The following is a 26,903-nucleotide window of genomic DNA, read 5'->3' as shown; positions in this document are numbered from 1 at the left end:
GGGAAAGAGCGGCACATTAATGTTTCATGATATGTGCTCTGGTAGCAGCTGATGGTACACTTCTCCAGCACGCTTCTGCATCTCTTGTAAGAAGGACAGAAATGCGTTAGCTTTCTTTTGTTCTGCATTATATGGATAATCCTCTTTCGTATCTAGGATAAATCAACACTAAAAACAAAATAATAATTCTTACATAAGATACATTAAAGGGTTTTTCTGGAAGTTAAAGGTTTTTTTTTAACCCACATGAAGGCTTAAAATAACTATACTATATACTCACCTGTCTGCTCAGCTGGGGAACCAATGCAGATTCTCTATTCAAGTCCCCAGGCTTTGCTTACCTTAAGAAAGACCAGGGAACCAAACGGAGTCGCCACTGGAACCCCAGTTGAACGGACAGGTGAGAAAATAATGTTAGTTATTTAAAGTTACCAACTTGAAGGGGGGGGGGGGAGTGAAATTCCCCTTTAAGACTGGGTCTACATCTCAACTCCTGTTACAGGACCATAGTTTGCTGTATCATATGTAAGTGACAGGACTTATATTGTGATCCCAAGGTTGCTGCGAGCGTGACTTCTAGTTGCATAAAATTTGAGCATATATTGTCTGGTTCAGAGACTATCATGGCAGGATTTATGTTCACATTTGCAAATTTTAGCATCAGTTCCACTTATTGCTGGGTTCACACAGGATGCACTCGCAGTGGTTTTGCTGCCCCAGTCACATGAGAGACAGCAATGGCACCAGATACACTCCAATGGATATAATGGAAATCAGACGCATACGTGGGCAAAGCCTTCCATATATATATATATATATATATATATATATATATATATATATATATATATATATATATATATATTTCCATATCATGGACTGTTAAACAGGTTTCCTAAGACTTATTAATAGGATAAGTCATCAATTAAAGATCAGCCCCCTGACCCCTTCAGATCAGCTCAGCCCCATTCAAGTCAAAGGACTGAGATGTAATAGCACGGTCACTGTATAATGCCCAGCACTATGCCTGGTTTGCACACAAAAAAAATCTGATCAGCATGAAAAAGAGAAAAACAAAACAAAACAAAAAAAAAACAAAACACACTTATAACCTAGAATCTTTTATTTACTTAATGGATTGCTATAAAAATGCAGACAGCAACATATACACATCACCTTGAAGCCACATGACAATGTCATGCTGTGACATTGCACCTAATGATCATACCTACAGTCATGCAGGAAAATAGCAACATTGGATTTCTGCTGACAGCTGGGTTGCCGCACCTTGCAGGCGGCTCCGTGGTCAGTAACTGTACTTACACTTACAATATTACGTGCCTTCCTGGAATACAGTAATGGCTCTCACACTGCAAACAAGGAGTATCTGAAGCAGAAAACTCTGTAGGTAATGATTAACTATGTGACCAGTTACATAACACCGAGATGTGGTCCAGGCAGAACATCGCTCACTGGGACAACACAGGACCGGCTCAGAGTGATGTGACCTCTATTATATGTACTCAATATATTAAAAATGTTCTCAGGGAACCACAATGACCCATGTCCAGTTTACTGAGAAGTGAATCAAAGCACTGACATTTGCCACCATACAGTACTGGGACGCCTAAAAACCCAGATCTGGTATGATAAGACTGTGATAAATTAAAGAGGACCTTTCACCACCTCCAACAACTTGCATTCTTTTCACTCTTTAAAGGGGTTGTCCCATCACAAGGATCCTATCTATACTGCTTGTTAATGTGGATGTAAGACTTTTCCTAAATACATTGCTTCAGCAAAACTGCTTTGTTTGTCCACGATCTTACTTTAGTCAATTCATTGTTGACACAGCCCTTGACTTATCTGCTCAAAAGTCAAGTGATGTATCTGCTGCTCTCAGGGGGGAGGGAGGAGGGGCTAAGTGCACGGGAGCGAGCCTGTGTTTCTAGCTATTCCTGTGTCTACACCACATGTGACCTAGATCCTGCTCTCAGATAGGGGAGAGGAGCTGCTTTCATTTCTGAACTCGTCTTCTGTTTTTCCAGTTATCAGGCTAGCTAATTCAATTGTGTTCATTATGGAAGAGACAGGCAGTATTGTGCATATAGTGTTGTTTGAGGACCTTTGATGACATCACAGGCCCTTCAGCTGCCCCATAGGATCACGCTATGTGGTGGGTGGAGCTACACACTAATTTGGGGGCAGAGCTAAGCGGCAGGTTGCATGAAACCCCGCCCACCAAATGACACACGAAAACCAGGAAGAAAGAAGATTTTACAGCAGTGAAGACTGGTGAGTGTGCGATGGGGGAATACCCCTTGAATAAATGCCACTCTACTCATTCCAGCACAGTTTGGATTTTTTCTGCAGCCCCCTCCATTCCTGATCAATCTGAGCAGTTATTTTTGGAGTTTGATATGTTGAGGTCAAGTGGGTGGTGTCAGGCAGTAGCAGACAAGGGGGCGTAATTTAGAGCTCCAATCAGAGGCGGATAATGTTAGAGCTCTGATCTACACCCCCTTGTCTGCTCCTGCCTGACACCACCCACTTGACATTAGAAAGCCTAGTATGCATATCCAACACCAAACCCACTACACTTATTGCTTGGGAACGGCAAGGGTTACAGAAGAAACTACAACTGTGCCGGAATCAGTAAAGTGGAACCTATTAAAGAGTCAAAATACTTTGAGCAAGTGGTGTAAGGTCCTCTATAAAAGTCAAGTTAACATTCCTTGAGTAAAGTCCCATCGATATCTGTACAAGTTGCTTCAGAATAAATACAGGTAACCTGCCACCTTACAGAGAAGCTTCGGATTATTTCCATGACGTAAAGATCGGCTAAGTCAGTCTTTTCAGCTGTCACAAACTCAGGCTTGTTGTCCATACTGAGAATACTCTCGCCCTTCTGTGAAAAGAACTACATTTCCAGACTTCACTATAAGAAAAACTAGCTGACGGAAGGATCCATATATGTATAGGATTGCTTACAGATTCCCCTGGGCACTAAGCCGGTTTCAGAACATCCCTCTGGACGTGCATGGAGTAGACATGAGGTAACATGTTTGCAAGCATACCTAGGAGTGCATAGTCCTCTCCGAGTTGGCAGAAGTCCTGCACTTATTATGCAACATTACTTGTACGTGTTTCCCTATCATTTTTTTACAAGCTGCAGACACAGCTTTTATGATCCTTTAAATAGTCAATGCAGAAAAAACAGATTCAGTCTCACATAAGCTGCCACCGAGGCAGACTGGATTTATCATGGCCATGTGATAGACTCGGGCTGCAAAGCAACTTTGGTCCAAGCAATGCCACTGCGGCACCAGTACCTCTCACAGAATGATGGACCCAATTACGTTACATGACCATTGATAGATAATCAACTGAAGATCAGCAGGGGTTCAACACCTGGAACACCCGCTGATCTGCTGTTTGAAGTGGTAGTGGTGATCTATCAACATCACTTCTGCTTCACAGGCCATGTGATGTCATATTCATTGGTCATATGTTACAGAAGCCTATCAGTTCCATTCATGTGAATGGGGCTAAGCTGCAATCCCGAGCACAGCCCCCAAGCAATGCATGCCACTGGGCTTCGATTTCTGTGGAGAGGCTGCATCACTCACCAGAACACAGTGCGCTCTTCAAAAATCTGATCTACAGGGATCCCCAGTATGGAAACTCTACTGATCTTCAACTGATGATGTATTCTAAGACTAGGTTATCAATAGATAAGCCTGGAAAATCCCTTTCGGGCCCACTTCAACTATAGTGTTCATGAGGCACTTACTCCGGGCCCTTTGATAGTGGGGTCCCCATTGGGAAATTCCAGCATTTATAGTGCTGTCTCGGTATGTCCCAACTCCAACTCAACTACATCCTCCCAGCTTCACCATTCGGCCCCTGTCTATGCCCCTGGTGTCTTGGGATCAGTAAGTGCAACTTAGTGACGTCACACATTGCGCCTGTTGCTCCCTAAAGTCTTCAGGAGCAGAGACAGAAGGGAACAGGGAAAGCTGAGTATTAGGCTCAGTTCACATCTGCATTCGGCCATTCCATTCCCCTAGCTGCATGAAATAAGCGGAGAGAAAAGTCCTGCAAGCAGCACTTTTCGCTCCGCATTTTTTGTGCGGAAACCACACGGACCTCATTACACTCTAAGGCGTCCGCGGGTTTCCTTAGGTAACCACTTTATGTGGATTAGGTTTCCATTTGGGGGTGCCCAAGTGGACTCTCTGAATGGGAGGAGGAACATAAAATTGTGGGGCAGCTGGAGGGCGGCATGAAACTGTGAAGGCAACCAGGAGGGGACATGAAACGGTGGGGGCATCTTGGAGGAGGACACTATACTGTAAGGCCAACTGGAAGGGGACATTATAATATAATGTTTGAGGGTCCACTTGGGTGGAAGGATGGGGGTATAGGTTAATGTGTGATGCACCATTATAATATATGAGACCACTGCTGGTGAATTTGACTATATGATGGACCACTGAGAGGTATTATATTATAGTCGACCACTAAGGGGCATTATACTATGGAAGGACAATAGAGGAGGGCATTATAATTTGTGCAGGTCAGATATGTCTACGTAGTGGTGCTGAAGGGGCCCACTTATGAGACCTTTGTAATGGGCCCATCCATGTAGTAAAACAGTCCAGGCCCCTTTAAGTTATTCTTCAAAAGAGTTTCACATCTTTTAAGCCTGTCGCACCCTCCTCCTTCCTCAGATAGTGACAGACAGATCTTCTTTTATACATGCACAAGGAACGCTGTCAATCCCTGAAGCAAGTGACAGCCGACTGGCAGAACCATAAAGCAGCTGCAAAGAGGCAAAACATCAAGATGAACTAGAAGTGTTGACAACTCTAATCTGATGTACACGTAAACTCCTGCATGCAAAACTATAGACGTATGACGCCAAATATAGAAGAACCTGAAGAATTCACCAGCATCGGACACAATGCACAAACAGGATCAACAGGAAATAAATGACATCTACTGTCAAAAGCCAAGACGAAACCGAGCAGACAATGTCTAGGGAATACCTGTAATCTTATATAACAGCATGGAAAACATTTCTTAGTCACTTCATGACTATACACTTCCTCCTAGGTACACAGTATATAAAGCGCATCCACAGAAATACAATATCTTACCAGCTATGGATTGATTTTTAATTCTATAAAGAAATCACAGGGCCCCCCTTCTAGGTCACACCACAGCCCCCACTTTTGCATCAGTTGTGGGAGAGAAGTTTTACCATTTGATATGCCTAGAGTTTTCACTGACAGCCTTAAAGGGGTTTTCTGACCCCAAATGTAATTTTCATGCAAATGATCCATCTGCAGGGTAAGTCATTAGTATGTCATCTGTGGCCGCCTTTAGATGCCAGAACCTGGTGCAGTGGATTGGGAGTGTGTGGAGGGTGCTTGAATTCAAGTAGGAACGGCGCTGCAATACCCCAGAGCCACCTCTAGACAGTGGACTGGGCTGCCGCTCCTATTACTTGTATAATGACAGGTTGTGCATACCCAACATCCACTGCACCAGTATCCAGGGTTTAGAGGCCGCAGAGATAGCTGATCTTGGATGTCAGGCACCCACAAACACCACTTAAGGCCTATCCAGTGAATTGTCATCACTATGAAAACCCCTTTAATTGGGCCCCCTTTTCAAAAGGGGACTCCAACAGCAGATATAACTATTGTCTGTATAGTATGCACAGACTGGTCAAGAAGCTTATGGGTTCTCTGGTTTACAACAATCTCTGCCTAACTGAAGTTAACTTATTGAACCGGCTGTCTAGGGCTCCTACCTAGCATGGTCAGTAGTCTTCAGGGTCCGACTCCCTTTAATTCTGACACACATGGTTATGTCTATAAAGATGGTAATGGCACCAAGAGTTTAATGAATAAGACGTCTTCACTCACATAACCATGTGTCAAATCCAACCGTGTCATCTTAGCATGTCCGTAGCTTTGTGCCTGCACTTGTTCTAGAACGACACATGCCCCACACATGATCATTGGCATATTCTGCAGCCTTGGTGTATAAGATGAATGGCATTCGTGATAAAGAATAAAGCTTTAATATTTTGTAATAGGATTTAACAGTATGACCCTAGATAACCCATTTAACCCACAAAATGGCCGCCTCTAGTGTCTGAAGGTGACTTTCTGCAAATCTTTAACCAAGTCATACACGACAGATACGAAACGCCTAATAAAACAAACATATAAACGGCTATAGACATTGACGTCCAAATGTGAAACCTTTCATAAAATTTTCTACGTCACGGAGATGTTATTAATGGTAATGCCCTATGACCCCTACTAGTCACTAGGACAACTGAGTAGTTTCCCTTTTTTTCTGGCTTGGAGATGTTCGGGCACAATGCAGGCCCATTCTAGTGAATTGGAGATTCAGATTACAGACACTTCAGATCTGTAAGGTCCGGGAGATCTGGAAATGACGTCCTTCAGCCCTAGTCTAATAACGGGGGTGACGTTAGCAGGACTGAGGGGCATCTATTGTGGCAGAGGGCATGGAATAGGAGTCTGACCTTCTGTTTGCTCTGCACCCCCTTGACTTGAAGAACCTAATTTGTTCTACTTTGAGCACTGGAAAATAAGGGAAATAGGAAGGCAAGGAGTGCGGAGACTACCTCTATTCATATAGAAGTCCGTCACTAAATCAAAATTTTTTCTGCTGAGAGTTAGGAGACCCCTAAACACATTACACGATTACGAGGTTTGTCCGACATCAACCTAAAGTGTACCATCAGCTTAAAAAGATAGCCTGGGTTCGAATCCTGCCAAGGACAACAACTGCAAGGAGTTTGTAAGTTCCCCCCGTGTTTGTGTGGGCTTCCTCCGGGTACCCCGGTTTCCTCTCACACGCCAAAGACATACTGATAGGGACTGTAGATTGTGAGCCCTAGATATAGGACAGTGAGTGTCAATGCGCTGCGGAATATAATGGTGATATACAAAAATAATTAAATAAATAAAATAAATAATAGGCTGGGGGAAAAAGATGTAGATGTAAAAAGGTGGAAGTTACCTAATAGGTAGGCAAGAGAATAGGGATAGTATTTGTGACTACTGGGTGGCCACTGTTCTGCTAGGACTACTAAGGATAGGCGAAGACAGAGGGGTAAATTAGAGACAAAGGGCAGGGCTGGGATCAGATGCAGTCACACTTTGGCGTTTTTAAATGTATATCAACTATTTCTCGGTGGGGCTGTACAGACATGGCCCTACATTTAGCTGCAACTAAATGGCTCCTAAATTTTGCTAAGAGTAGCCCATTAGATTTCTTTTACCTTGCAGAACCCAAAACAGAAAAGAATTTAACACTGAAAGGCTATGTATACCTTTGCAGCAACTTTTTTTTTTTTTTTTTTTTTTTACTGAATTGTATGTGCTATGGGCAAAAATAAAAAAATAAAAAAATCAGTTTTGTAAATTAGTTTAATTTAAAAAGTTGACAGACAGCCCAATGGTTTCAGGTCAGCCCTTCTCTGACATCCTGAAATGGACTTTTAGGTTAAGGATACATGTAGTGGGTTCACAGCGGGTATCATCCTCCTCTGGTTTCCGTCACAGGTGTTAGCCCCTGCAGCTGGGTAGGTTTCCAAACTTTGCTTGGCTGGCAGCTTACGTGCTATGATTATGGCCCGGTCTTTAAGAAGTTGCCTGGTCCTGCTGCTCTGGTGTTTTCTTACAGTGGGAATCCCTACCACATCGTGACATCCTAGGTCCCTCTCCTATGGCCTAAGGAAGGGGCACGGGACATCCCAAGTAGAGACGTCCTGTGGCCTTTGCTGAGGCTGCTGAGTGGCCTCAGCAGTCATGTGTGGCCAGGACTTCTGCCGGAAGAAAACACTGGAGCAGGACCGGACTGCGCTATGAGACACCAGAAAACCAGGGACAGGAGATTTTTTCTTTTACCTTCCCTGGCCTAATAAAAAAAAAAAAAAAAAAAATTATCCTGAACAACCCTTTTAAGCAGATTTATGACCAGATCATAAGGGTTTGGTAGGACGGGGCCGCGGGAGAGGACTTTAGGGGGGGCCGCACGGGAGGATTGGGAGCGGAAGAGGGATTTGGGAAGGGGTAAAGGGAGGCGCCTGGGAGGTGGGTGCACTCGCATATACAGACATGTACCACGGCCGAGACACAGGCGGCTCGTCCCTAAAAACGGCACGCGGACGAAGTCGTGGCCAAATGCTAGTAATAAATATTCTACAGCTTATATTGTGGTGCTTAAATATATGATCATAGAAGCCAAAGGAAGGAACATTTTGAATTAAACCCAAATATGAAACACATACAATTTCATATTACATTTTGTTTCGATAACACTGTGAAGGTGTTTATTGTCTTTAACTTGATTTAGAAGCTCGAACTGCAGTCCTGCACCAAATGATTCATGAGAACATTCCTGCAGCCATTACACTGTAGCAAAGTGTTCTACATTCTCTAGCACATTCCTAGGAACTAACATTAGGCAGTAGGGAATGGAAGAGTGCCATTCACATGCCGTTGGATAAAGCCCCGTTCACATGACTATTTTGCAAGTCCGTAAATGTCTGCAATTGTGGATCGGCACATTATTAAGGTTAAATTCCCATGTTGGCACTTTGTGATAAATTAGAGGGTTGCATTATTGGGTTGCAATTTGGGCACTCGGTCTCTAAAAGGTTCGCCATCACTGAGCTAGAACATAGAATTGCTCTAGTGGACCCATCCAATTTTGGAGACTGAATTATTCTGTAATCCTTGCCTAGCACTAAGCTCTGGCTCAGATATTGTTAGTTATTCTGGTTTACAAGTCTTGCTCCTGTGTTTTGGGTAACCTCTATTGTTACAAGGTCTATGGTTTCAGGGAATCCTGGTTGTGAAATACTTCTCTACCGGTGCCCATGTACCTTTAATAGTTTGTCCGAACACTCAACAAGCAGCTTTTCTCCTGAAGCATCCGTACACGTTCACACTCAACCCGGCCAAGCACTTGTGTCTTCCCACTAGGGAGAGTGAAGTAAGCCACTATCAAACTTCTGGTGACCCATCTCCATCTCCCAGGGGAACAAAGGATATTGCGTATAGGGTCCATCAACATTCTACTAGATAATAGGCAGTATTTCTGCCAAACACAACTCTTTTATATCACTAAATACATACAGATCAACTAGACTATAGTCTGGACATTAAATCATAACTTTGCAAGAGCTAATAATGCCGGCCTATCCTTACAATCGGTCAGAAATATAGGATTTGTAGGTATTCAACACCGATCAGTTACTTGGAACACAGTGTAAGGAGCCAGAAGAACACTGCTCTGTACACTGTGCTGTGCCACTCAACTCCCATTCACACGGATATTTATCATGCTTGATTTAAAACAATGGCTTCCCACGTTTGGGGTGTTTCTAAGAATTACAAGGACGAGCCATGAAATCAGAAATTATACAGCAGCAATTGAAATCCTTCAGCTATAAATATAACATGTCTCTTTGAGGGTATATATCAGGGGTAGGGAACCTTGGCTTTGTAGCTGTTGCAACTACAACTCCCAGCATGCATACTTGCGCTGCTGTTCTTGGAACTTCCATGGAAGTGAATGGAGCATGTTGGGAGTTGTAGTTTCACAGCAGCTATATATACCCCTGGTATATATAGATCTACACTAAATGCCCCTGCACATCATAGAGAAGCAAAAGGGAGTCAATAGACTTACATTTGCATTGGTTATCGCTTCTCTTCAGGACATCCAGCTCCTGGTCTCCATTCTTCTCGACATGTCTTGTGGTCGGTCCGCTAAGCCTAGGAGCAAGCCCAGCTCCAGATAGAGGGATTCAGCAGGTAAATTATTGGGCTCTGTACAGAAGGAAAACATACATGCAAATAGATGAGTGACAGGTCCACACCTAGTATGTGCATGTTTATATGTACATAGTGCATTCAGCCTGTTCAGAACATTTTCTCCACTGTCTTCCAGAATATAAATAAAGGGTTAAGGTATCGTGACTTTTCAAGTGGTGGTTAAGGAACTATTGAAATTCTTCTCTGTCCTAGAGATGGAACAAGCTGACGGTAAGGAGTCTTTCCCGTAACAAGGCAGGATGATCGGGTACAACTATAATTATTGTTTCTTTGGTCCTTCATTAATTCCCATGATCTTGCGGCAATGTAGACACAAAAATAAAAAGAACTGCTGACTGATAAATATGGTGGATCAGCCCTGCTACGGTAAACAGCCACCGGAGGGGCCGCGCTGGTGCTCGGAATGGAGACTTGCCAGAAGTAAACTATAATAGACCATTAAAGAGGTTGTCCAGGATTAGAAAGACATGGCAGTTTCCATACAAAACAGTGCCACCCCAGTCTACAGGCCATGTGTGGTATTTCAGTCCAGCTCCATTTACTTCAATGGAGCCAAGTAGTTTTACAATTCTCCAAATCGAAATTATACTGGAAGATGGTAGAACTTCACCCTATAAACAAGGGTGTCTACCACCTCCCCGGCATATCCAGCCCTGTTACAGAGCACGTCGCAGTAATAACATTCCTTTGTTATGTATGTCACTTCTGTACATTTGGAGAAAAACAACTTTGCACCAGCTGCCTCATTTGCATATTGCTTCAGAGCTGTCTTTTCCCAATCTACAAAAGTGACATATATAACAAAGGGATGAGGTTTATCATTATAATGTGCTCTATAACACGTTGGTGGCAGTCGAATATGCTTGGGGGAGGCGATAGACTTCCTTTAATTGATAAAACAAGAATATTACCCATTAAAGCCCCAATACGCAGCGTTTTGGCCACAACGAAAAGACGCTATATATTTACGAACCTGCAAAGTGGATGGGATTGTGGCTAATCCCATCTCTACAATGCAGATAAGAATCTGCTGCGGAAATTCAGCGATTTCAAAACCGCTGCGTTTTTGTCAATCGCAGCATGTGAATTATGCCTACGGAATTATGCCCACTTGGAAAACTACTCATTATATTAGAGAGTTTTAAAACCAACCCTGCGGCATACATGCTTACCATAGGGAATTTTGAGATGGTAAACCAGAAGTCTATAAGAACATGGTGCCGATTTAGTGTACTGAAACCTCGCGACAAGTTCCATCCAAAGGGATATTCTAAATTCAGCAGATTACAGAGAAGCTTGTCCCCATTATGTCACTACACAATTCAGTATCACCTTAGAATAAAACATTAATTACAAAAACCATAACATAAAATTAATAAATTACATAACACCCTAGGCCTGTAAATGGTCCTGTGTAATGGAAGTGTGTCAAACATATGTTTTTGTTTTATGTTCAATGTCTTGTTTTGTTCAATGGCCACATGTAGTGAAATGCTGCTAAAAACCCTGCAAAACGCGCAATCCAAAAAATGCCGTCGCTGCTTTTCCACTGTGTTTAGCATTTTTTGCCCTCCCAATAGAAGTCTATGGAGAAAATGCAACATTCACATGGAAGCAGCTGCAGACAGAGGGTGACAAAGTGGGAGTCACTCATGCAATGGGGGGCATACTCGGGTTGCAGTTGGGGGTGACTATCTACAGTAGAAAGTGAAGCCCCAGCAGAAGAAGAAACACTCCTGAGGCAAAGGCCCCACTTAGTGAGCTGCAGCCAAAAAGTGCAGTGAAAAAAAAAAACTGCAGCAGAATCGCATCATGCCTTTTCCCCAGCAATTTTCACAGAAAGTCCTCAGAGTTTTCCTGTGCGGACTTTCTATACCTATTAGGGCGGGTTCACATCTGTGCCCCGGTCTCCGCATTCTGGTTTCCGTCTTCTGCCGTCAGGAGACGGAAACCCGGCAGACAGTGTCCGCCCATGAGCGTTTTGTGGTCTCTGCAGCGAAAGGTTTTTGTTTTGTTTTTTTATAAAAGGGATCCTATCATTCAGAAGTAATTTTTTTTGTCCGTAACACGTCAGGATAGCCTTAAGAAAGGCTATTAGTCTCCTACCTTTCGTTGTCTTCTCAGCGCCGCCATTCACCTGAAATCCCGTTTTTTTGGCGGTATGCAAATGAGTTCTTTCGCAGCACTGGAGACGGACCCCAGCGCTCAAACAACACTGGGGACGTCCCCAGTGCTGCCAGAGAACTCTCCAGCGCCGCCTCCATCATCTTCTGGAACATCCTCTTCCTGTGTCTTCTTCCGGCGCAGGCTTTGAAAGTTGTAGGCCTCGGGCAGAGCTTACACATGCCCACAGGCCACAAGAAAACGGCCGCCTACTTACTGTGTAAGCGGCCATTTTTCTTGTTGCCGCAGCCCGATGCCTACAAGTTTCAAAGCCTGCGCCGGAAGAAGACATAGGAAGAGGATGTTCCTGAAGATGATGGAGGCGGCGCTGGAGAGTTCTCTGGCAGCACTGGGGACGCCCCCAGTGCTGTGAGAGAACTCATTTGCATACTGGCAAAGACCGGGATTTCAGGTGAACAGCGGCGCGGAGAAGACAAAAAAAAAAAAAGGGACAAATAGTCTTTCTTAAGGCTATTCCAACGTGTTAGGGACAAAAAATTACTTCTGAATGATCGGATCCCTTTAACCGAACACAAAGTCTTGCATGTCCGACTTGTGTTCGGTTAAAAAAAAATAAAAAAATATTTCGCCGCGGAGACCAGAAGACACTCAAGGGCGTACACTTTGCAAACCCATTCAAATGAATGGGTTTGAAAAGTGACTACCGGTTTCAGTCTCCTCTCCAGTTTCTCAGGCAGAAGACAGAAACCTGAAAGCAGAGACATGTCGGGTTTTTCTGTCCGCTTGAGAAGTCGGACATCTTTACATGCGGACAGTGAAGGACAGGCACGGAGTGCAAAAGAACGCACCCGATCGCCATTTAAATGAATGACAAGTGTCACGGACACAGCTAGTGTCCGCTCCTAATGTCCGTGCGAGATTTTGAACGGACACTAGGAGCGGACACTGACGGTAGTGTGAACACCCCCTGATTTGACAATTTTTGAAGAATAAGAAGCTGATTTTATTGAGAATGGAGCCGCAATGCATAGAAAAAAAAAAAAAAAAAAAGCCATCTTTGGTAGGAGCCGCCCTACAAGGTACTGTCATAAGTTTGATAGCAAGTTTCCTACTGTCAGATTCCCTTTGAATAATTCACTTTCCTGGGACTGTATACTGCAACATCCACTGTGTTGGATGTGGAGGGAAAATACTGGATAGAGTAATAAAAGTTACGGCAAAGCGCAGTTTTTGTTATATAAGCTTTTACTTATTATACAAATAATGTCCGCGTTCTTCTATGGCTCTGTTTCTTTTCTTTGCTTTTAGATTATTATTATTATACTACTGATCTCAAACACTACTTACTAATATAGCCGTTCATGCGGTTGACAAAATTTCTGTGGTTTTACACCCTAAGAATCTGAGATAGATGTGTCACTATGTGGGGAAAGAAAAGTTTGTAATAGGAAATGTATATAAAACGACGAGGTGGCCCAAGGCAAAGTACATGTGTGACATTTTTGGAGTCACTTTTTATATTGGGGAATTGCATCACAAGCAACTGTACAATATATTAATACTATTGAAGTCATTGGGGGAATTTATTAAGCGAGTTTAATAATGACATCTTTGGCGCACAGTCCTAGAAGTGCCATGTCATTTGTTCTGCACCTTGTTCGCCACTTTTTGTGAAAGTGGATAGGGAGCAAAGACATACAGGAAGGGGACGTGTGTGCCCTATGTAGGAAACTAGAGCAATTATACATGAAATCTATACCACTTCCATTTTTAGTGCATGGGTGTGATTCTTATATATTAAAGGGGCTCTACATTGGGAAAAGTCATTTTTAACTAATCACATCCTTGCATAGCCTTTAGAAAGTCTATTCCACACCTACCTTTAGTATGTAGATTGCCTCAGTGATTTCTGAATAAGTCCGTTTTTATTCATATGCTAATTAGACTGGTGCACAATGCATCGTGCACCCCCTTTGCTATTGTGGATGATGCGGATGATGATGACTCAGCTTCCTGTTTGCACACACACATAGGACATAATAGCAGAGACAGTGCTGCTGGGAACTTCCTGTGCTGGCTGGAAGCTCATTAGCATATGAATAAAAACTGACTTATTCACAGACCACTGAGGCAATCTACATACTATAGGTAAGTGTGGAATAGCATTTCTAAAGCCTATGCAAGGATGTGATTAGTTAAAAATGACTTTTCCCAGTGATAGAGCCCCTTTAAGGGGTCGAAGCCTCTCAATAATTCAGGTGTGCCTCGCCCAAGTACAAGACTGTATTAAGACTGGCATTGCAAACACCAGCCTTACTAAACCCCCCCCCCCCCCATTATATTTAGATTATAGCTGCATGCAATTCAGAGGTAGAAAAAAAAATACTGAAAACCTCAACAAAATGTTTTGCAATGCAAATGTCTGTCGTTCACGGAAATACAAAACTCTGACCACACAATTTCATTGGCACATGTTTTTTTTCCCCCCAAGCCAAACGGAGAACTGTGTGACAAAAATACAATGGATGCCGCATGCTGTGGTTTGAAATCACATCAGCATTACCCCCAAAAACCACACGGTTCTAACAGTGGTGTGTCAAAGGATTTTCTAAAGTCACATTTACGTCTATGGTACGTAAATTGTAGAAACAGACTCCACTGGAATGCCAGCCACAGCCCTTAGGCAAAAATGGCAAGGCTTCTAGACTTAAAAAAAAAAAAAAGCCAAAAAAAAAAAAAGCAGAGCCTTCTTATCCATCGCTGGACAACCCCTTTTCAGGCACCTTTTTTAATTGTAGGCTTCCTTTAACCCTTTAATAACCGGACACATTCCTCTTCCTTGCCTCTGTGCATTTCAGAAGCCATAACACGAAAAGAAAAAAAATTCATTGAAGAGGAAGTATGAGATTTTTGGGGGGGTTTTAAGATATTTTATAAATTTCACGCTAAATAACCTGTATAATAATTCTTCAGGTTGTTTCAGCCAATGTGCACGCCTGAGATGTCTAGCTTTTTTTTAATGAAATCGGGTCTTTTGGAATATTTTGCAGATTTATTTATTTATTTATTTTTCATAATCCCAGTACAGCCCCATGCAGATATAGGAATCCAATCCATACGTCAGATCTATGTTGCTGGAAATCCCCATCTGCTCGTTACCATTGTCCCATATAGAGTGGACATTAGAGTCACGAGGAGGCATGGACGCCTAGTATCATAGATCAGTATAATGCATGGAGTCCTAGTCTCCCGACTGGGTTCTGGCCAATGTACGGACCCCAATGTGCACGGCCCTAAAGTTTGTTACAAGTTTGTTACTTGTAGCTCTCAGTCATTGGTCACGGCAATAAAGGGGTTAAACAGTTATGATAGTATTTCTAGTGACCTTGCCCCCAGGCCAACACACCCTTCCCAATTGTCTGAATGCCGTTTCAGAAGTCCATGTTCTTCCTACCAAAACAGTCTCATTCAGAATTAAAAAACAGATTTTCAGTCATGAGAGTATTCTGCAGCGTGTGAATAAACCTGTATAACATCCCCTTCCAAATATGAGCACATATTAAATAGGCATAACGTGGGCATCATATTTGTAAGGTAAAATAACCATAACTGATACTGTATAATGTATAATCTACGCTGCCATTTGGTTTTGTAGCAGACAATATACTAGATTTTCTCATATTGTTTCTCTGTATACAATGGTGCACAATTCAGAAGAAAAATGCACAGAAATAACACAACCCACTACGTGAGTCAACACAAAGCAGGTTTATAGCTCATTGTTCACCGAAATATCCCTAATTGTTTCTTAATGGCTCCGGTAACACGACATGGATGATGCAGAGGATTTCTGTAATGAGCTAATCTTTCCTGGGGCCGCGCGCAGCGTCTCGCTGTTCATTTCTGTCTAATAAACAGCTGATCTGCGGAATATTTCCCAGTACAAATGTTTCCGCTCCATTACCCGCACAGTAAACACTAAGGCTTGTCTTACTGAAGGGCCCAAATGACTTCCTATTAGGACATACAGCATTGATTGGAATCTCTTTCATCCCGCAGCTCCCAATAGACCCGAGAAGTGATCAATACACTAAGTGCGGCACGTCTGTGTCTAGGCCTCAAGCTGCCAAAGAACGCCACTGAGAGCGAGCGAGCCTCGGCTAATGGAAAATGCTCAGCCCAGTCTCTAATTCAGACTTACAATATAAGAGGCAATAGTTCAAAAGATCACAGGTTTAAAGGAGTTGTCCCATCAATATATGGACCTCATAGATAATGGTTCTGCCCTCGGAACCCATATATATGAGTGAGAGCAAAGGGTCACCAACAAGCAGCAATAAAAGGCTGTTTAAAGGGGTTGTCCGAGATAAATGAAAAAAATTTACCACTAAGCTAAACCCCCTCCCCTGCCCAACTTCTAATTTACTCCTTTTTAAAATGTAAAGATGGGAGGTCACCAATACTCCTTTTCCCCCCCATACTCACCAACACTCCTTTAGGCCAGGTTCACACGGGGTATTTTGGGCCAGAATTTGACAGGGGGGGGGGGCACCTCAGATTCCAGTCCAAAAAATGGGTAACCGCGACTGGATGCCGATGCAGTGCACCGGCATCTAGTTGTAGCACTGTGATCCAGATTAGGCCCAAATGAATGGGCCAAGTCTGGAGGAAGTGTCTACAGGTGAACGTCCACGGCTGAACCGGTCACGGCATCCACCTGAAGAATGAGCATTTCGCTTTTTTTTTTTTTTTTTTTTTTTTTTTTTTATCCGGGAGCAAGAACAAACTGCTCCCGGAAAAAAGAACTGACCGGCTCCCATTGATTTCAATGGGAGCCTTTTTTTTTTTGGGTCAGGATTTTGAGGCGGATTCCAACTCAAAATCCTGACTAAAATACCCCGTGTAAACTCAGCCTACTCTTCTTCTGCTGGGCATTGCTTCCTTCACAAGGAAGCCGGAGCCTGTGCAATACAACACCGTCAAAAGCAAAAAAACCCCCAAAAACGCAACGTTCTACTGGGCATGCGTGGCTTCTGCCGGTGTTCTATTGCGCAGGTGCCAGTTCCGGATCCCAGGTGCGAGAAGAGGAGGGAACAGCGGCAACTCAAAGTCATCTCCATGATGAAAAGACAGGCAAGTATGATGGGGCGGGGAGGAGGTAGGGGACTGAGTTAGTTAGCTAGCTAAGTAGGCAGGGCTGGTAGTCCATGGGCTAGCTAAGGAAACTGGGAAGGGTTGTGATGGAGGAAGTGAGATGGGGGGATCTGAGTGAACTGCAATTCATTATTGTAGTTGTAGCCTAAGACACCAGGAAGCTACCCATGCGAACAAATGCAAAGGAACAGAGAAAGCCAGAAATCCTTCAAAACACTGTTAAAGATATTCAGGTGCCCACTGCTAGTATTAATAGACCTTTTTTAAAAAAAATATTTTTTTGCCCGGAGAACCTCTTTAATTACATACACTAACCTGATTTCCATTGGGACAGTATTGGGTGCCCCCAGAGGTAATCTTGCTTAGGGTCCAAGAGATACCAAATCCACCATATGCACATAAGGGAGATTATTCCACACATATGCACAGCAAATCCATAGCAATGTGTATTTTGCAACAGATTTTACCCCTCGATATTGGAAAAAATTAGCAGTTAGGTCCCACGTCCTTTGCAGATTTTGCTTTTAACATTGAATAATCTCTGTAGTGTAGCTGAGATTTGTTATAAAGCTCATATTAGTGTCTGATAGTGTAATACACTGCAAATATTCTATGCAGAAAATACATGGCAAATATGCTACATGTGCAGGTAGCCCGAAGAGTATATTTATGGCTGTAGAGTGTGAGCCAAACCATTAACTCCGACACGTTCATAAATGACTGATATAGCATATGGCTGATATAGTCATAGTCAGTAGCAGTAATGATCACGGCTTCAGCGCTGTTTGTGATGCTGAAATCACAGGTCAGGACACTTTTTCAGTGCGCTACCCCCAACTGAAATCAATGGGAGACAGACTTATGGCGTTTTCAGCACGAGGATCAGCATTTAATGGACTTGGTGTGAATATTCCCTAACTGTAGTCACTTTTATTGGAAAGTCAACAGCAAAGAAGGGTGAACAACAGCACCCGACAAACCCTGAATGATGACAGGGCCAATCGGGAATATATGCGTGCTTGTTTTGTGCTGTGCGTAACCCCATGTTAAAGTGACTTGAGAGAAGTAACAGGGCAAGAGGCATGGCTTAAAGGGGTCTCCAGATGCTTACATATTGACTAATTATCCTTGGGAGATAGATAGATAGATAGATAGATAGATAGATAGATAGATAGATAGATAGATAGATAGATAGATGAAGAATACTTAGTGACCAGTGGGCATAGGCTGTGATAGATAACAGTTTCTATATAAAGGATCCCTACTGAACCCAATTACACCAATTACTTAATGGTATTTTACGGCCTTTCGTTCTGCACATAGTTGCCATTTTATTAGTTTCACAACTTAGCACAGTAAAAGCCAATCCTATCCTCTAATTGTACAATGAATGCTAATATTACATATATGGAGTTCAGCGTGTTCTCAGTGAAACAAGTAACAGGAAATAGTTTACGAGTTTCCAATCCACAGCAGAGTCCTGGAGTCTTGTGACCTGAACATGGCAAGTGTTTTACTAAGGTCATGATCCCGGCTGTCTTCGGGCAGTGTACTGTGCCAGCCTTGCAAATAGACAGCCACATTAAAAATACACTAAGACAAATATTTAGAGAGAGCAGCTTATGCCCTTATCATATTTTCCCACATGTCGATGCCGCGCTGCCAGCTGCTTTGGCTTTCGGAGCAATCCACGGCTTGTGCTGATCATTAAATTAGCATTGAGCGGCCAATCTTGTTTGGATGGTCGTGACCAGACCAAGACTTTGCAGCTTACAGTCTACTGTGCCTTGGCATTCGTCTTGCTGACCTACTTTCTACTTATTGTAAAGACCCAGAAACAAATGGTCAAATGCCACATGATAAAGCTGTCACTTCATAGAAGATTTTCCGTTCTCTAGACAATCTGTTGCTTATTTCTGCCCTGTGAATCTGCACAATCTGTCTGCTGAAGAGTATACTTAAGGCAAACTCCTAGAAAGAGCTTATAAAAAATTTTTATATAAAAATAAAATTAAAAGGCCCTTACTGAATTGAAGCCAACAAAATGTTTTTGAAAAAAAAAAGCTTAGAATGTGCAAAATAATTTTAAAAAAAAGGTCATACTCACCTCAACAATTGCCATTCCAATACTCTCTGCTGACCTCTACTTCCTGTTTTCAATTAACACACAGGAAATGAGCTCTCAGCCAATCACTGCTAAGGTGAGTCGCTGCTATGGTCAGAAGAAGGTAGATCCAACAGAATAGTAATGACAGGATCCATACTCCTCAGTCTAGAATATCAGTATATGATCCATGGGGGCCAGACACCCAGACCCCTCACGTATTGGCTATTAAGGAACCCTACGGACACTGGAAGATGGTGCAGTGGACAAGGAGTATGTGCAGGCTGCTCCTATTCCCCAAAACTGGTTTTCTTCACAGGGATGCTACATGTACAAGATGATAACTCGACCACAATAAGAAAATCATTGCTGACTTTCTGTGAAAGACCAGACCATAGAAAGTTCCTGTGTCCATGGTCAAATCCACTGACAACCAATCAAGACACTAAGACGGTTAAAGGAAATCTTTACAAATCTGCAAAGTTTTAATTATTTTTAATTTGGAAAAATGTTTAACTTTTAAGTGTCTGCAACTTTGCAGGAAAACCCTTTTAAATTAATTAAAACCATAAAAATATAAAAAAGGCTCCTGTGTCACCTTTGACACTTGGTGGCAGCCTTATTGGTGTGGAGCCTGAACCCAACAGATGTGCTCCTCTAACATGTCGGATTGAAATCCTAGTTCGTGGAGTGCAAAAATAAATCACAAGAACATGCCCAATCTCTAACACCAAAAGGGAGCAAAACCAAGAGTCCAGTATATCAAATCGATAAAAGTGGAAGCTCTCCAAAACACCACCACTTTCAGAAGGCCACCCACGGATCCAGATCAGATTTCCTGTGACACAGGTTTTGTTCTACCATATCGGATGCACACTGGACATCATTTCTGAGTAGCCCTAACCCCCCCTTAGAGGAACACTTCCGCCATTTAGGGTGGTTGTTTTAAAGGACTGTATACTATTTCTCTGCAGATTGTAATAGTCCATATATTAGCAAAGCTAAAAAAAAGTGTTTGCTCCAATAAGGACAACCCTACATTGCAGTTACTGTACGGATAGAACTGGTCATGGAAAGTTTATTACATGCAAATACTTTCCAATCTATTGTAAACCAATATATAACCATTGGTCAATAAAGAGGTGTGTTCTTTACATTTAGGGAATTACACACATTTTATGTAACCCTTCATTCTACTGCCTCAGAAATATATCAATACATCTTTCATAGGTGTCCCAGGTCGGCCATACCCCCTCCTCCTCACTACCCGGTGTCTGGCTGTAAAACAACTGTCTGGAGCAGCTCACCGTCTGTCCTGTCTGCAGTAGGGCAAAAAAAAAAAAACGCAGTCCCATCTGCTTCACTAAGCCCATGTCCTATTAGTAGGAGAAAGGTGATGAAAATCTGAGTCACGAAAAAGTTACCGACTTTGACTCCAGTATTAAAATGAAAATTATTTTTGATTATTCAATTTTTAATATGTTATAATTAGATGAATAGTTTATTTTCTAGATCATCAATCATTAAAATATTTCCATCCATGAATTAGAGGATCTTTACGGCTTCTGCCTGACCATGGCTGCCATCCATCAAGGAGTCAGAGTTACGCTGGGTTCACACCAGCGTCTGGACTCCATCATCAGGTTTCCGTCTTCTGCATGCAGAAGACAGAAACCTGTCATGCAGATTCCGGCCATGAGCGCCGGTGAGCGTTATGTTCTCTGCGGCGAAAGGTTTTTTTTTTTTTTTTTTTTTTTTTTTTTTTTTTAAAACCGGACACAGAGTCCTGCATGTTTGACTCTGGTTTTAAAAAAAAAACGTTTTTACCGCGGAGAGCATAAAACGCTCACTGGTGCTCATGGCCGGACACTTTTCAAACCCATTCAAATGAAGAGATGCCGGCAGGTCTCCGTCTCCTGCCCTGTTTTGTGTATAAAACGGAAACCTGCAGAACGGAGTCCCAGGCGCAGATGTGAACGAGCCCTTAGGAGTCAAGCTGTGGAAATATAGCGTTGTAGTCAGTGGGGGGGGGGGGGGGGTTTCGCACGTGTTCGTTCTTTTGCACCCTTCTTTATGAATACAGATATTTTTCCTGTCTGTGTCTGTTATTAGGTGAGCCAAACTTGCTGATTTTAGTGAGATGTTCAGAACACTTCTAGCCAAAGAAAATCTAGTGATTCTTAACATCTGTTCACCTTACAGAATGTAGTTTCAGACATAGAAAGGGAAATATTGCAAAACTGCTAAAGTCCCATAATTTAATATAGACCAATATTAGGGTGGCTTGGGATGCTCCTGAATACTTACAGAGCCCTGCAAGTAGGAAAAAGGGATCCACAGACTGTTGGAAGGAGAGTAAATAGATCTACTTCTGATACGATCAAAGTATTAATGTGTACTTACTGATTTATGTGTACAGAAAAAGATCATCTTAAATACACTTTAAGAAAATAGGTTGAGTACTCAAAGAGCATGTGACTGAAGAATATATGTCATGTGCAGATTATACAAGCACGATCTGCCAGGCTGACAATGAAAGGTCTGTTCACTAAAACATTTCACCTTCTATAGAGAGCAGTCACATTGAGATGTATACAAAACACACGCCAAGTCTTTTAAAAGAACTTAATGTACTCTATGCAGAATAGCAATAAATACAACTCTGCCAGGGAGACAGGAGAGCACCCTGAGAATACATCAGACATAGCCTTTCCTAATATTACCTGGGTTAGCGACTGTCCCACCCCTAAGTATGAGAGACACATACATACTATCTTCTGAATGTATATTTCTGGGTGATACACAATGTCCATTGTACACAGCAATTGTTTTTATGGATGTTGCCCCCCCCATCCCTCCTGATCACCAATGCACTATCAATATACATGGCGTAATCATTCACTATTGAGCCACAATCACCACATGCAGGGGACATGTCAGCCAACGTCATTGACATCATCATGACCCATATGATATCACCACTCCTAATCAGATATACTGGAGCCCTGAAGGACTCCTCAAGCCCTGAAATGATGTCATCAGCAGTGATGTCACCAATATAGCTCCTGACCACAGTCGGCACAGTCCTGTAGCTGTGAGTTCTAGCACTGTATAAGGCCAGCACATCTTTGCCATAACCCATGCAGGGGCCTTAAAGGCATATGGAGCAATGTTACCACCCTGTTGTCTAACACGGCCATCAGGGAATTATCTGGGCCACTTCTACTCCCAGAAACAGCTCCCACAATTGTCTGTCTAGGTACTCAATTTATACAGTTGGCACCTACTATGATGTCATCGACCACCACATCCCCAGCTATGACCTCACTATTTACCAGCTATACCATAACATGGACACTTGAGGAAGATCGATGTGGCATTACTCACTATGAAGTCATCACATGTACTTGTGCCAAACAGGTCACCAGTAATCACCAACTTCCCACAAACTCAAGGTGGTGATGTCATAAAAAAAAAAAAAAAAAAAATTAAATACTCCTATGATACAAAACGATTAATAGGTCAATCCAAAGTGTCTAAATAAATGAAATATTAATGATCACTTTCCTGGAAAATACAGGATAGAGGGAATGCACAGTAAGTAATAAGAACTTCCTGCCATTGAGAAGGATGGAACATTCCAGGCAGGTGCTGCGCTATACAATCTCAAGTGCGTTTTATGGTATGGAAATCCGGAAAATCTCACAGGACATAGTTCAGCATTCACATTTACAATTTAGGAAGCTATAAAGTCTGAAAAAGCCATCAGAACCTGGGTGTAGCAGAGATGATCATACCATAAAGAAGAATAGGCACAGGATAGAAGATCTATGCAAAGGCTCACATATTATTATGGCCCCTTGCACACAACCGTGGGCTAAGTCAGTGTAGTGTCCCGGTTTTTCCTGGATAGCCAATGACCCATTCATTTCTGTCGGCCCACAATGACTGTGTATTACTTGGATTAGTTTACAGCAGTCTTTCTCAAAGTGGGCGATAAAGCCCCCTTGTGGGCGCTGGAGGCCTATAGGGGGGCAGTAAAGGGCACAGAGAAGATTGGGGGGCATTGAAGCGGTTTAGGATTCTATCTATACTGCTTGTTAATGTGGATTTAAGACTTTTCCTAAATACACTGCTTCAGCAAAACTGCTTTGTTTGTCCACTATATCACTTTATTCACTTCATTATGGACACTAGCACCTGGCCCCCTGCTCATTGCTGAGGGAGCCACATGACGTAGCTCCCTGCTGTGTGGGGAGAGAGGGGGAGGGGGGGCTGAGTGTACGGAGCCAGCCTGTGTCTGCACCACACATACACATCACATACACATCACCTAGCTCCCTGCTGTGAGATAGAGGGGGGGTGTGTGGAATAAGTGCTGCTTTCTTATATAAAGCAGTCTAAATCCTATTGGGCTAAAGGACCTGGTCTCTCTGTTCACTAGGATAAAGCTTTATTATATAGAGCAGGCTGCTAGTGGGCAGAGGAGCCAGGTCCTTTAGGAAACTCCGTACAAGGTAAATCCAAGTCTACAGGACCTTCAGTCATCCCATAGGACCACGCTATGTGGTGGGCGGAGCTACACGATAATTTGGGGGCGGGGCTAATTGACGCGAGCAAACAGGAAGAAAGAAGATTTTTAGGCAGCTTAGAAGGCAGATCAAGCTTCATGATGCTACCCCTTTAAAATTGTTTTTTTTGCTTTTAACACAAACTTTACCGCTCCTTTACGCTTAACGCGCGTTTCCTCGTGTAACGCCATCTAGGGGACTAGACAGTAACTATTTCCTGAAAAAGTTGTCAAACTGTACCATAGATGGCGGTAAGCTCCAATTCGAAGCGAGAAGTTTCTAGTCCATTCTCGAAAGTACTAGGCCTGCACGCTGCCTCATATAAAAGCGCACGCGCCATCATGTCACTGCCAGTCATGTCATTCGACGATATTACGAAAACAAGTGAATTTAGCCGCTAAAAAAATTGGGGGGGGGGGGGGGGGGGGCGCTAGAAAATCATTAATTCTCGAAGTGGGCGGTAGACAAAATAAGTTTGAGAACCTCTGGTTTACAGTCATGCAGTCCGGGCCGGAAAACTCAGCGCTAGTCCTATTCTAGTCCAATTCTGCGGCACTGCTTCATTGAATGAAGGGGCCGCGAAAGCAGGGCTGGTGCATGGTTCACAAAGGAATGACATGACAGGTAGGTCCCCAAGTTGAGCACAGCCCAGAAGTTATGAGGTTGTGGTACGATGAAAAGTTACAGGTCCTGAAAAGAAAGCAGAAGATTGGCAGACTCCAGTAGGCGAGAGTGTAAGTGTGAACCAAGCAGAGTATAAACCGCAAAGGAAGAAGAACCTAAAGCCCCAGTGCAGGTGGACCGACATATCTGCATAACATAACCCCAGATTGCGACAGATTTCACTGTCTGTAACATGCTGGCATTGGTGAGAAACTATGTTGGTCTTAGGAGAGGTGGCTGTGCTGTGTGAGGGTGGACACAAGAGGCACTAGTGAGTGGGTTCAGATCTGAGACAAGCTGGAGAGTGAGCACTGTAGGGGACTTACACAACGGTTACTGTGCTGTGTATAACTACCACACCTGGGATACTGTGGGTGGATGAACTATCCACCGAGATACAACACAGCCCTATGATGGGCCGGCCACCATCACAGTATCACATTTCATATCTGTAGTAACCAACAAGAGACTGCTCCTTACTGCAGTAACCGCCAAGAGAAAGTTCCTTATTGCAATAGCTGCCAAGACACTGTTCCTTATTGTATTAACCACAGAGCATTATGATGGTCACTGCCAAACTCTGTCCATGATCTGTCACCGCTAAGGATGTATCCACACTACCATTATATGTCCATTGTTCTGATCCTTCACAGGATAAGAAAGGACATTAAAGCATGTCTGATATATGGACACAATATAATTCTGTCTATTTCATCCTCACTGAAGTCAAAACAGTTAAAATCCATTTCTTATACAGAAGCGTGCTGGGATTTTCTTGTTCCATTAAGAAAACAATCTTCCTTTTGTATCTGTAAATAGAATATACTTGAAGGGAGCGGCAGTGTGAACTTAGTCTTAACCTGTGCCTCAACATTTGAGTAAAGTTTAATTCTTAGCAGCCTGGTGTGTCCATACGGGCTACACCCATTTTCTAGTAAGGATGACAACCAACGCCCCATTGCCTTACCATCTCTGTCCATCCAATTCTAAGATATGTCTGCTGGATAAGAATACAGGGCACAACCAATATCAATACAGACAAAACCGCTCTCAAAAAGACTCAGCTATATCCTACTGAGAAAGAGGGAGACGACTGAATACAAAACCCCTTATGCCAAGGACATATATAAGGAGTGACAATACTGTTTGTCAGAGTACAGTAGAGGAAGCCCCACATAAGCACTCCGCAGTAAACAAGCCGTCATCCATGGCAGGTATTGGATATATTCACAGCAGAATTTCACGCCTCATATTTCGTTGCAATAACAACTTGTGGATGAAACGTTTCACAGAACCGGATGAGAAATTATTTTCTAGAGAATACAGAAGATGGGTTACATAACTCCACCTCTACTGACCCAACCTCTCTTTATTAATAGGAGTCTATATATTTTTGCATAAACTGTTGCAATTGGCTTTTGATGAGAAAAGATAAGTAACAATGTAAAGGGGAAACCCTCCATACTCTTTTATATACTCTTAACGTCTGCTGGATTCCTGCCTGACCAAATGGCAGCACATTTGCAATGGCCAGGTAGCCCTAGCCTTAAAAAGAAGGAGGGACAAGACATTGGGACAATAGAGGTAGTGGGTTACTTAAAGGGGTTGTCCATGAATTGGAGCAACCCATGTGGAGGTGTAAAAACATGCAAGGTATATATGACGCATACTTATCTATCCCCAGCATTGTGTTATCTGCTGCTGTCTGAATGTCGGAAGTCCTCATTCTCATGCATCTGCCAAGACCAGTGGCCTCAGTAGTCCTGGCAAGGAACCGGTGACGTATGTGAGTGATTTCTTGATCTGATTAGTCTCAGTGGTCATATAAAGCTGAGCACTTCTGGCAACACTGCAAGACCAAATAGACCGCAGCGAAAGACAAAGGAACACCAAGGGGCAGTTCACACTACCGTTATGAATGTCAGTTGCTGTCTTCCATCATAGGAGGACAGCAATGGACATTAAACTGTCACAGACTGATTCTGTGTCCATTTCCATTGACACTAATGTAAACAACAAGATGGAATCTATCTTACATCATATGATGGAGGTTATCTTCTGCCATGTTTGTTTACTTTTGTAACGGAAAATAAAAGTCTTGTTTGCACAACCTTATCTTCCGTTACCAAAGTAAACATGAAGCAAGCTAGCAGTTATCATGTTGTTTACATTACTGTCAATAGGAACAGACACAGAATCGGTCAGTGACCATTCTCTGCAACAGTTTAATGTGCGTTGCTGCCATCATATAATGGACAACAGCAACGGACATTAGTAAGGATAGTGTGAACACCCCCTAAGTACGCTTTATTTTATTGTAAATGTCTCCTGGCCTCCACATGGGTTGCTCCAATTCCTGAAAACACTTTAAAGGGGCTCTATCATTGGGAAAAG

At 42.9% G+C, this 26,903-nt stretch overlaps 1 protein-coding gene across 1 annotated transcript in view; it reads right to left on the bottom strand.

Annotated features, from left to right (window-relative positions):
* Nucleotides 1–26,903, bottom strand: part of PIK3CB (phosphatidylinositol-4,5-bisphosphate 3-kinase catalytic subunit beta) — a 115,642-nt gene that overhangs the window by 62,423 nt on the left and 26,316 nt on the right. Inside the window, exon 2 of the mRNA XM_075268987.1 lies at nt 9,748–9,887. The gene's annotated coding sequence lies outside the window, so the exon portion shown is untranslated. The remainder of the gene's footprint in view (nt 1–9,747; nt 9,888–26,903) is intronic.

Source organism: Leptodactylus fuscus, chromosome 3, assembly GCF_031893055.1.
Source record: "Leptodactylus fuscus isolate aLepFus1 chromosome 3, aLepFus1.hap2, whole genome shotgun sequence".
Classification (NCBI taxonomy): domain Eukaryota; kingdom Metazoa; phylum Chordata; class Amphibia; order Anura; family Leptodactylidae; genus Leptodactylus; species Leptodactylus fuscus.
Note: the sequence above shows the minus strand (reverse complement) of the source record. Positions and strands in the feature narration are given on the sequence as shown.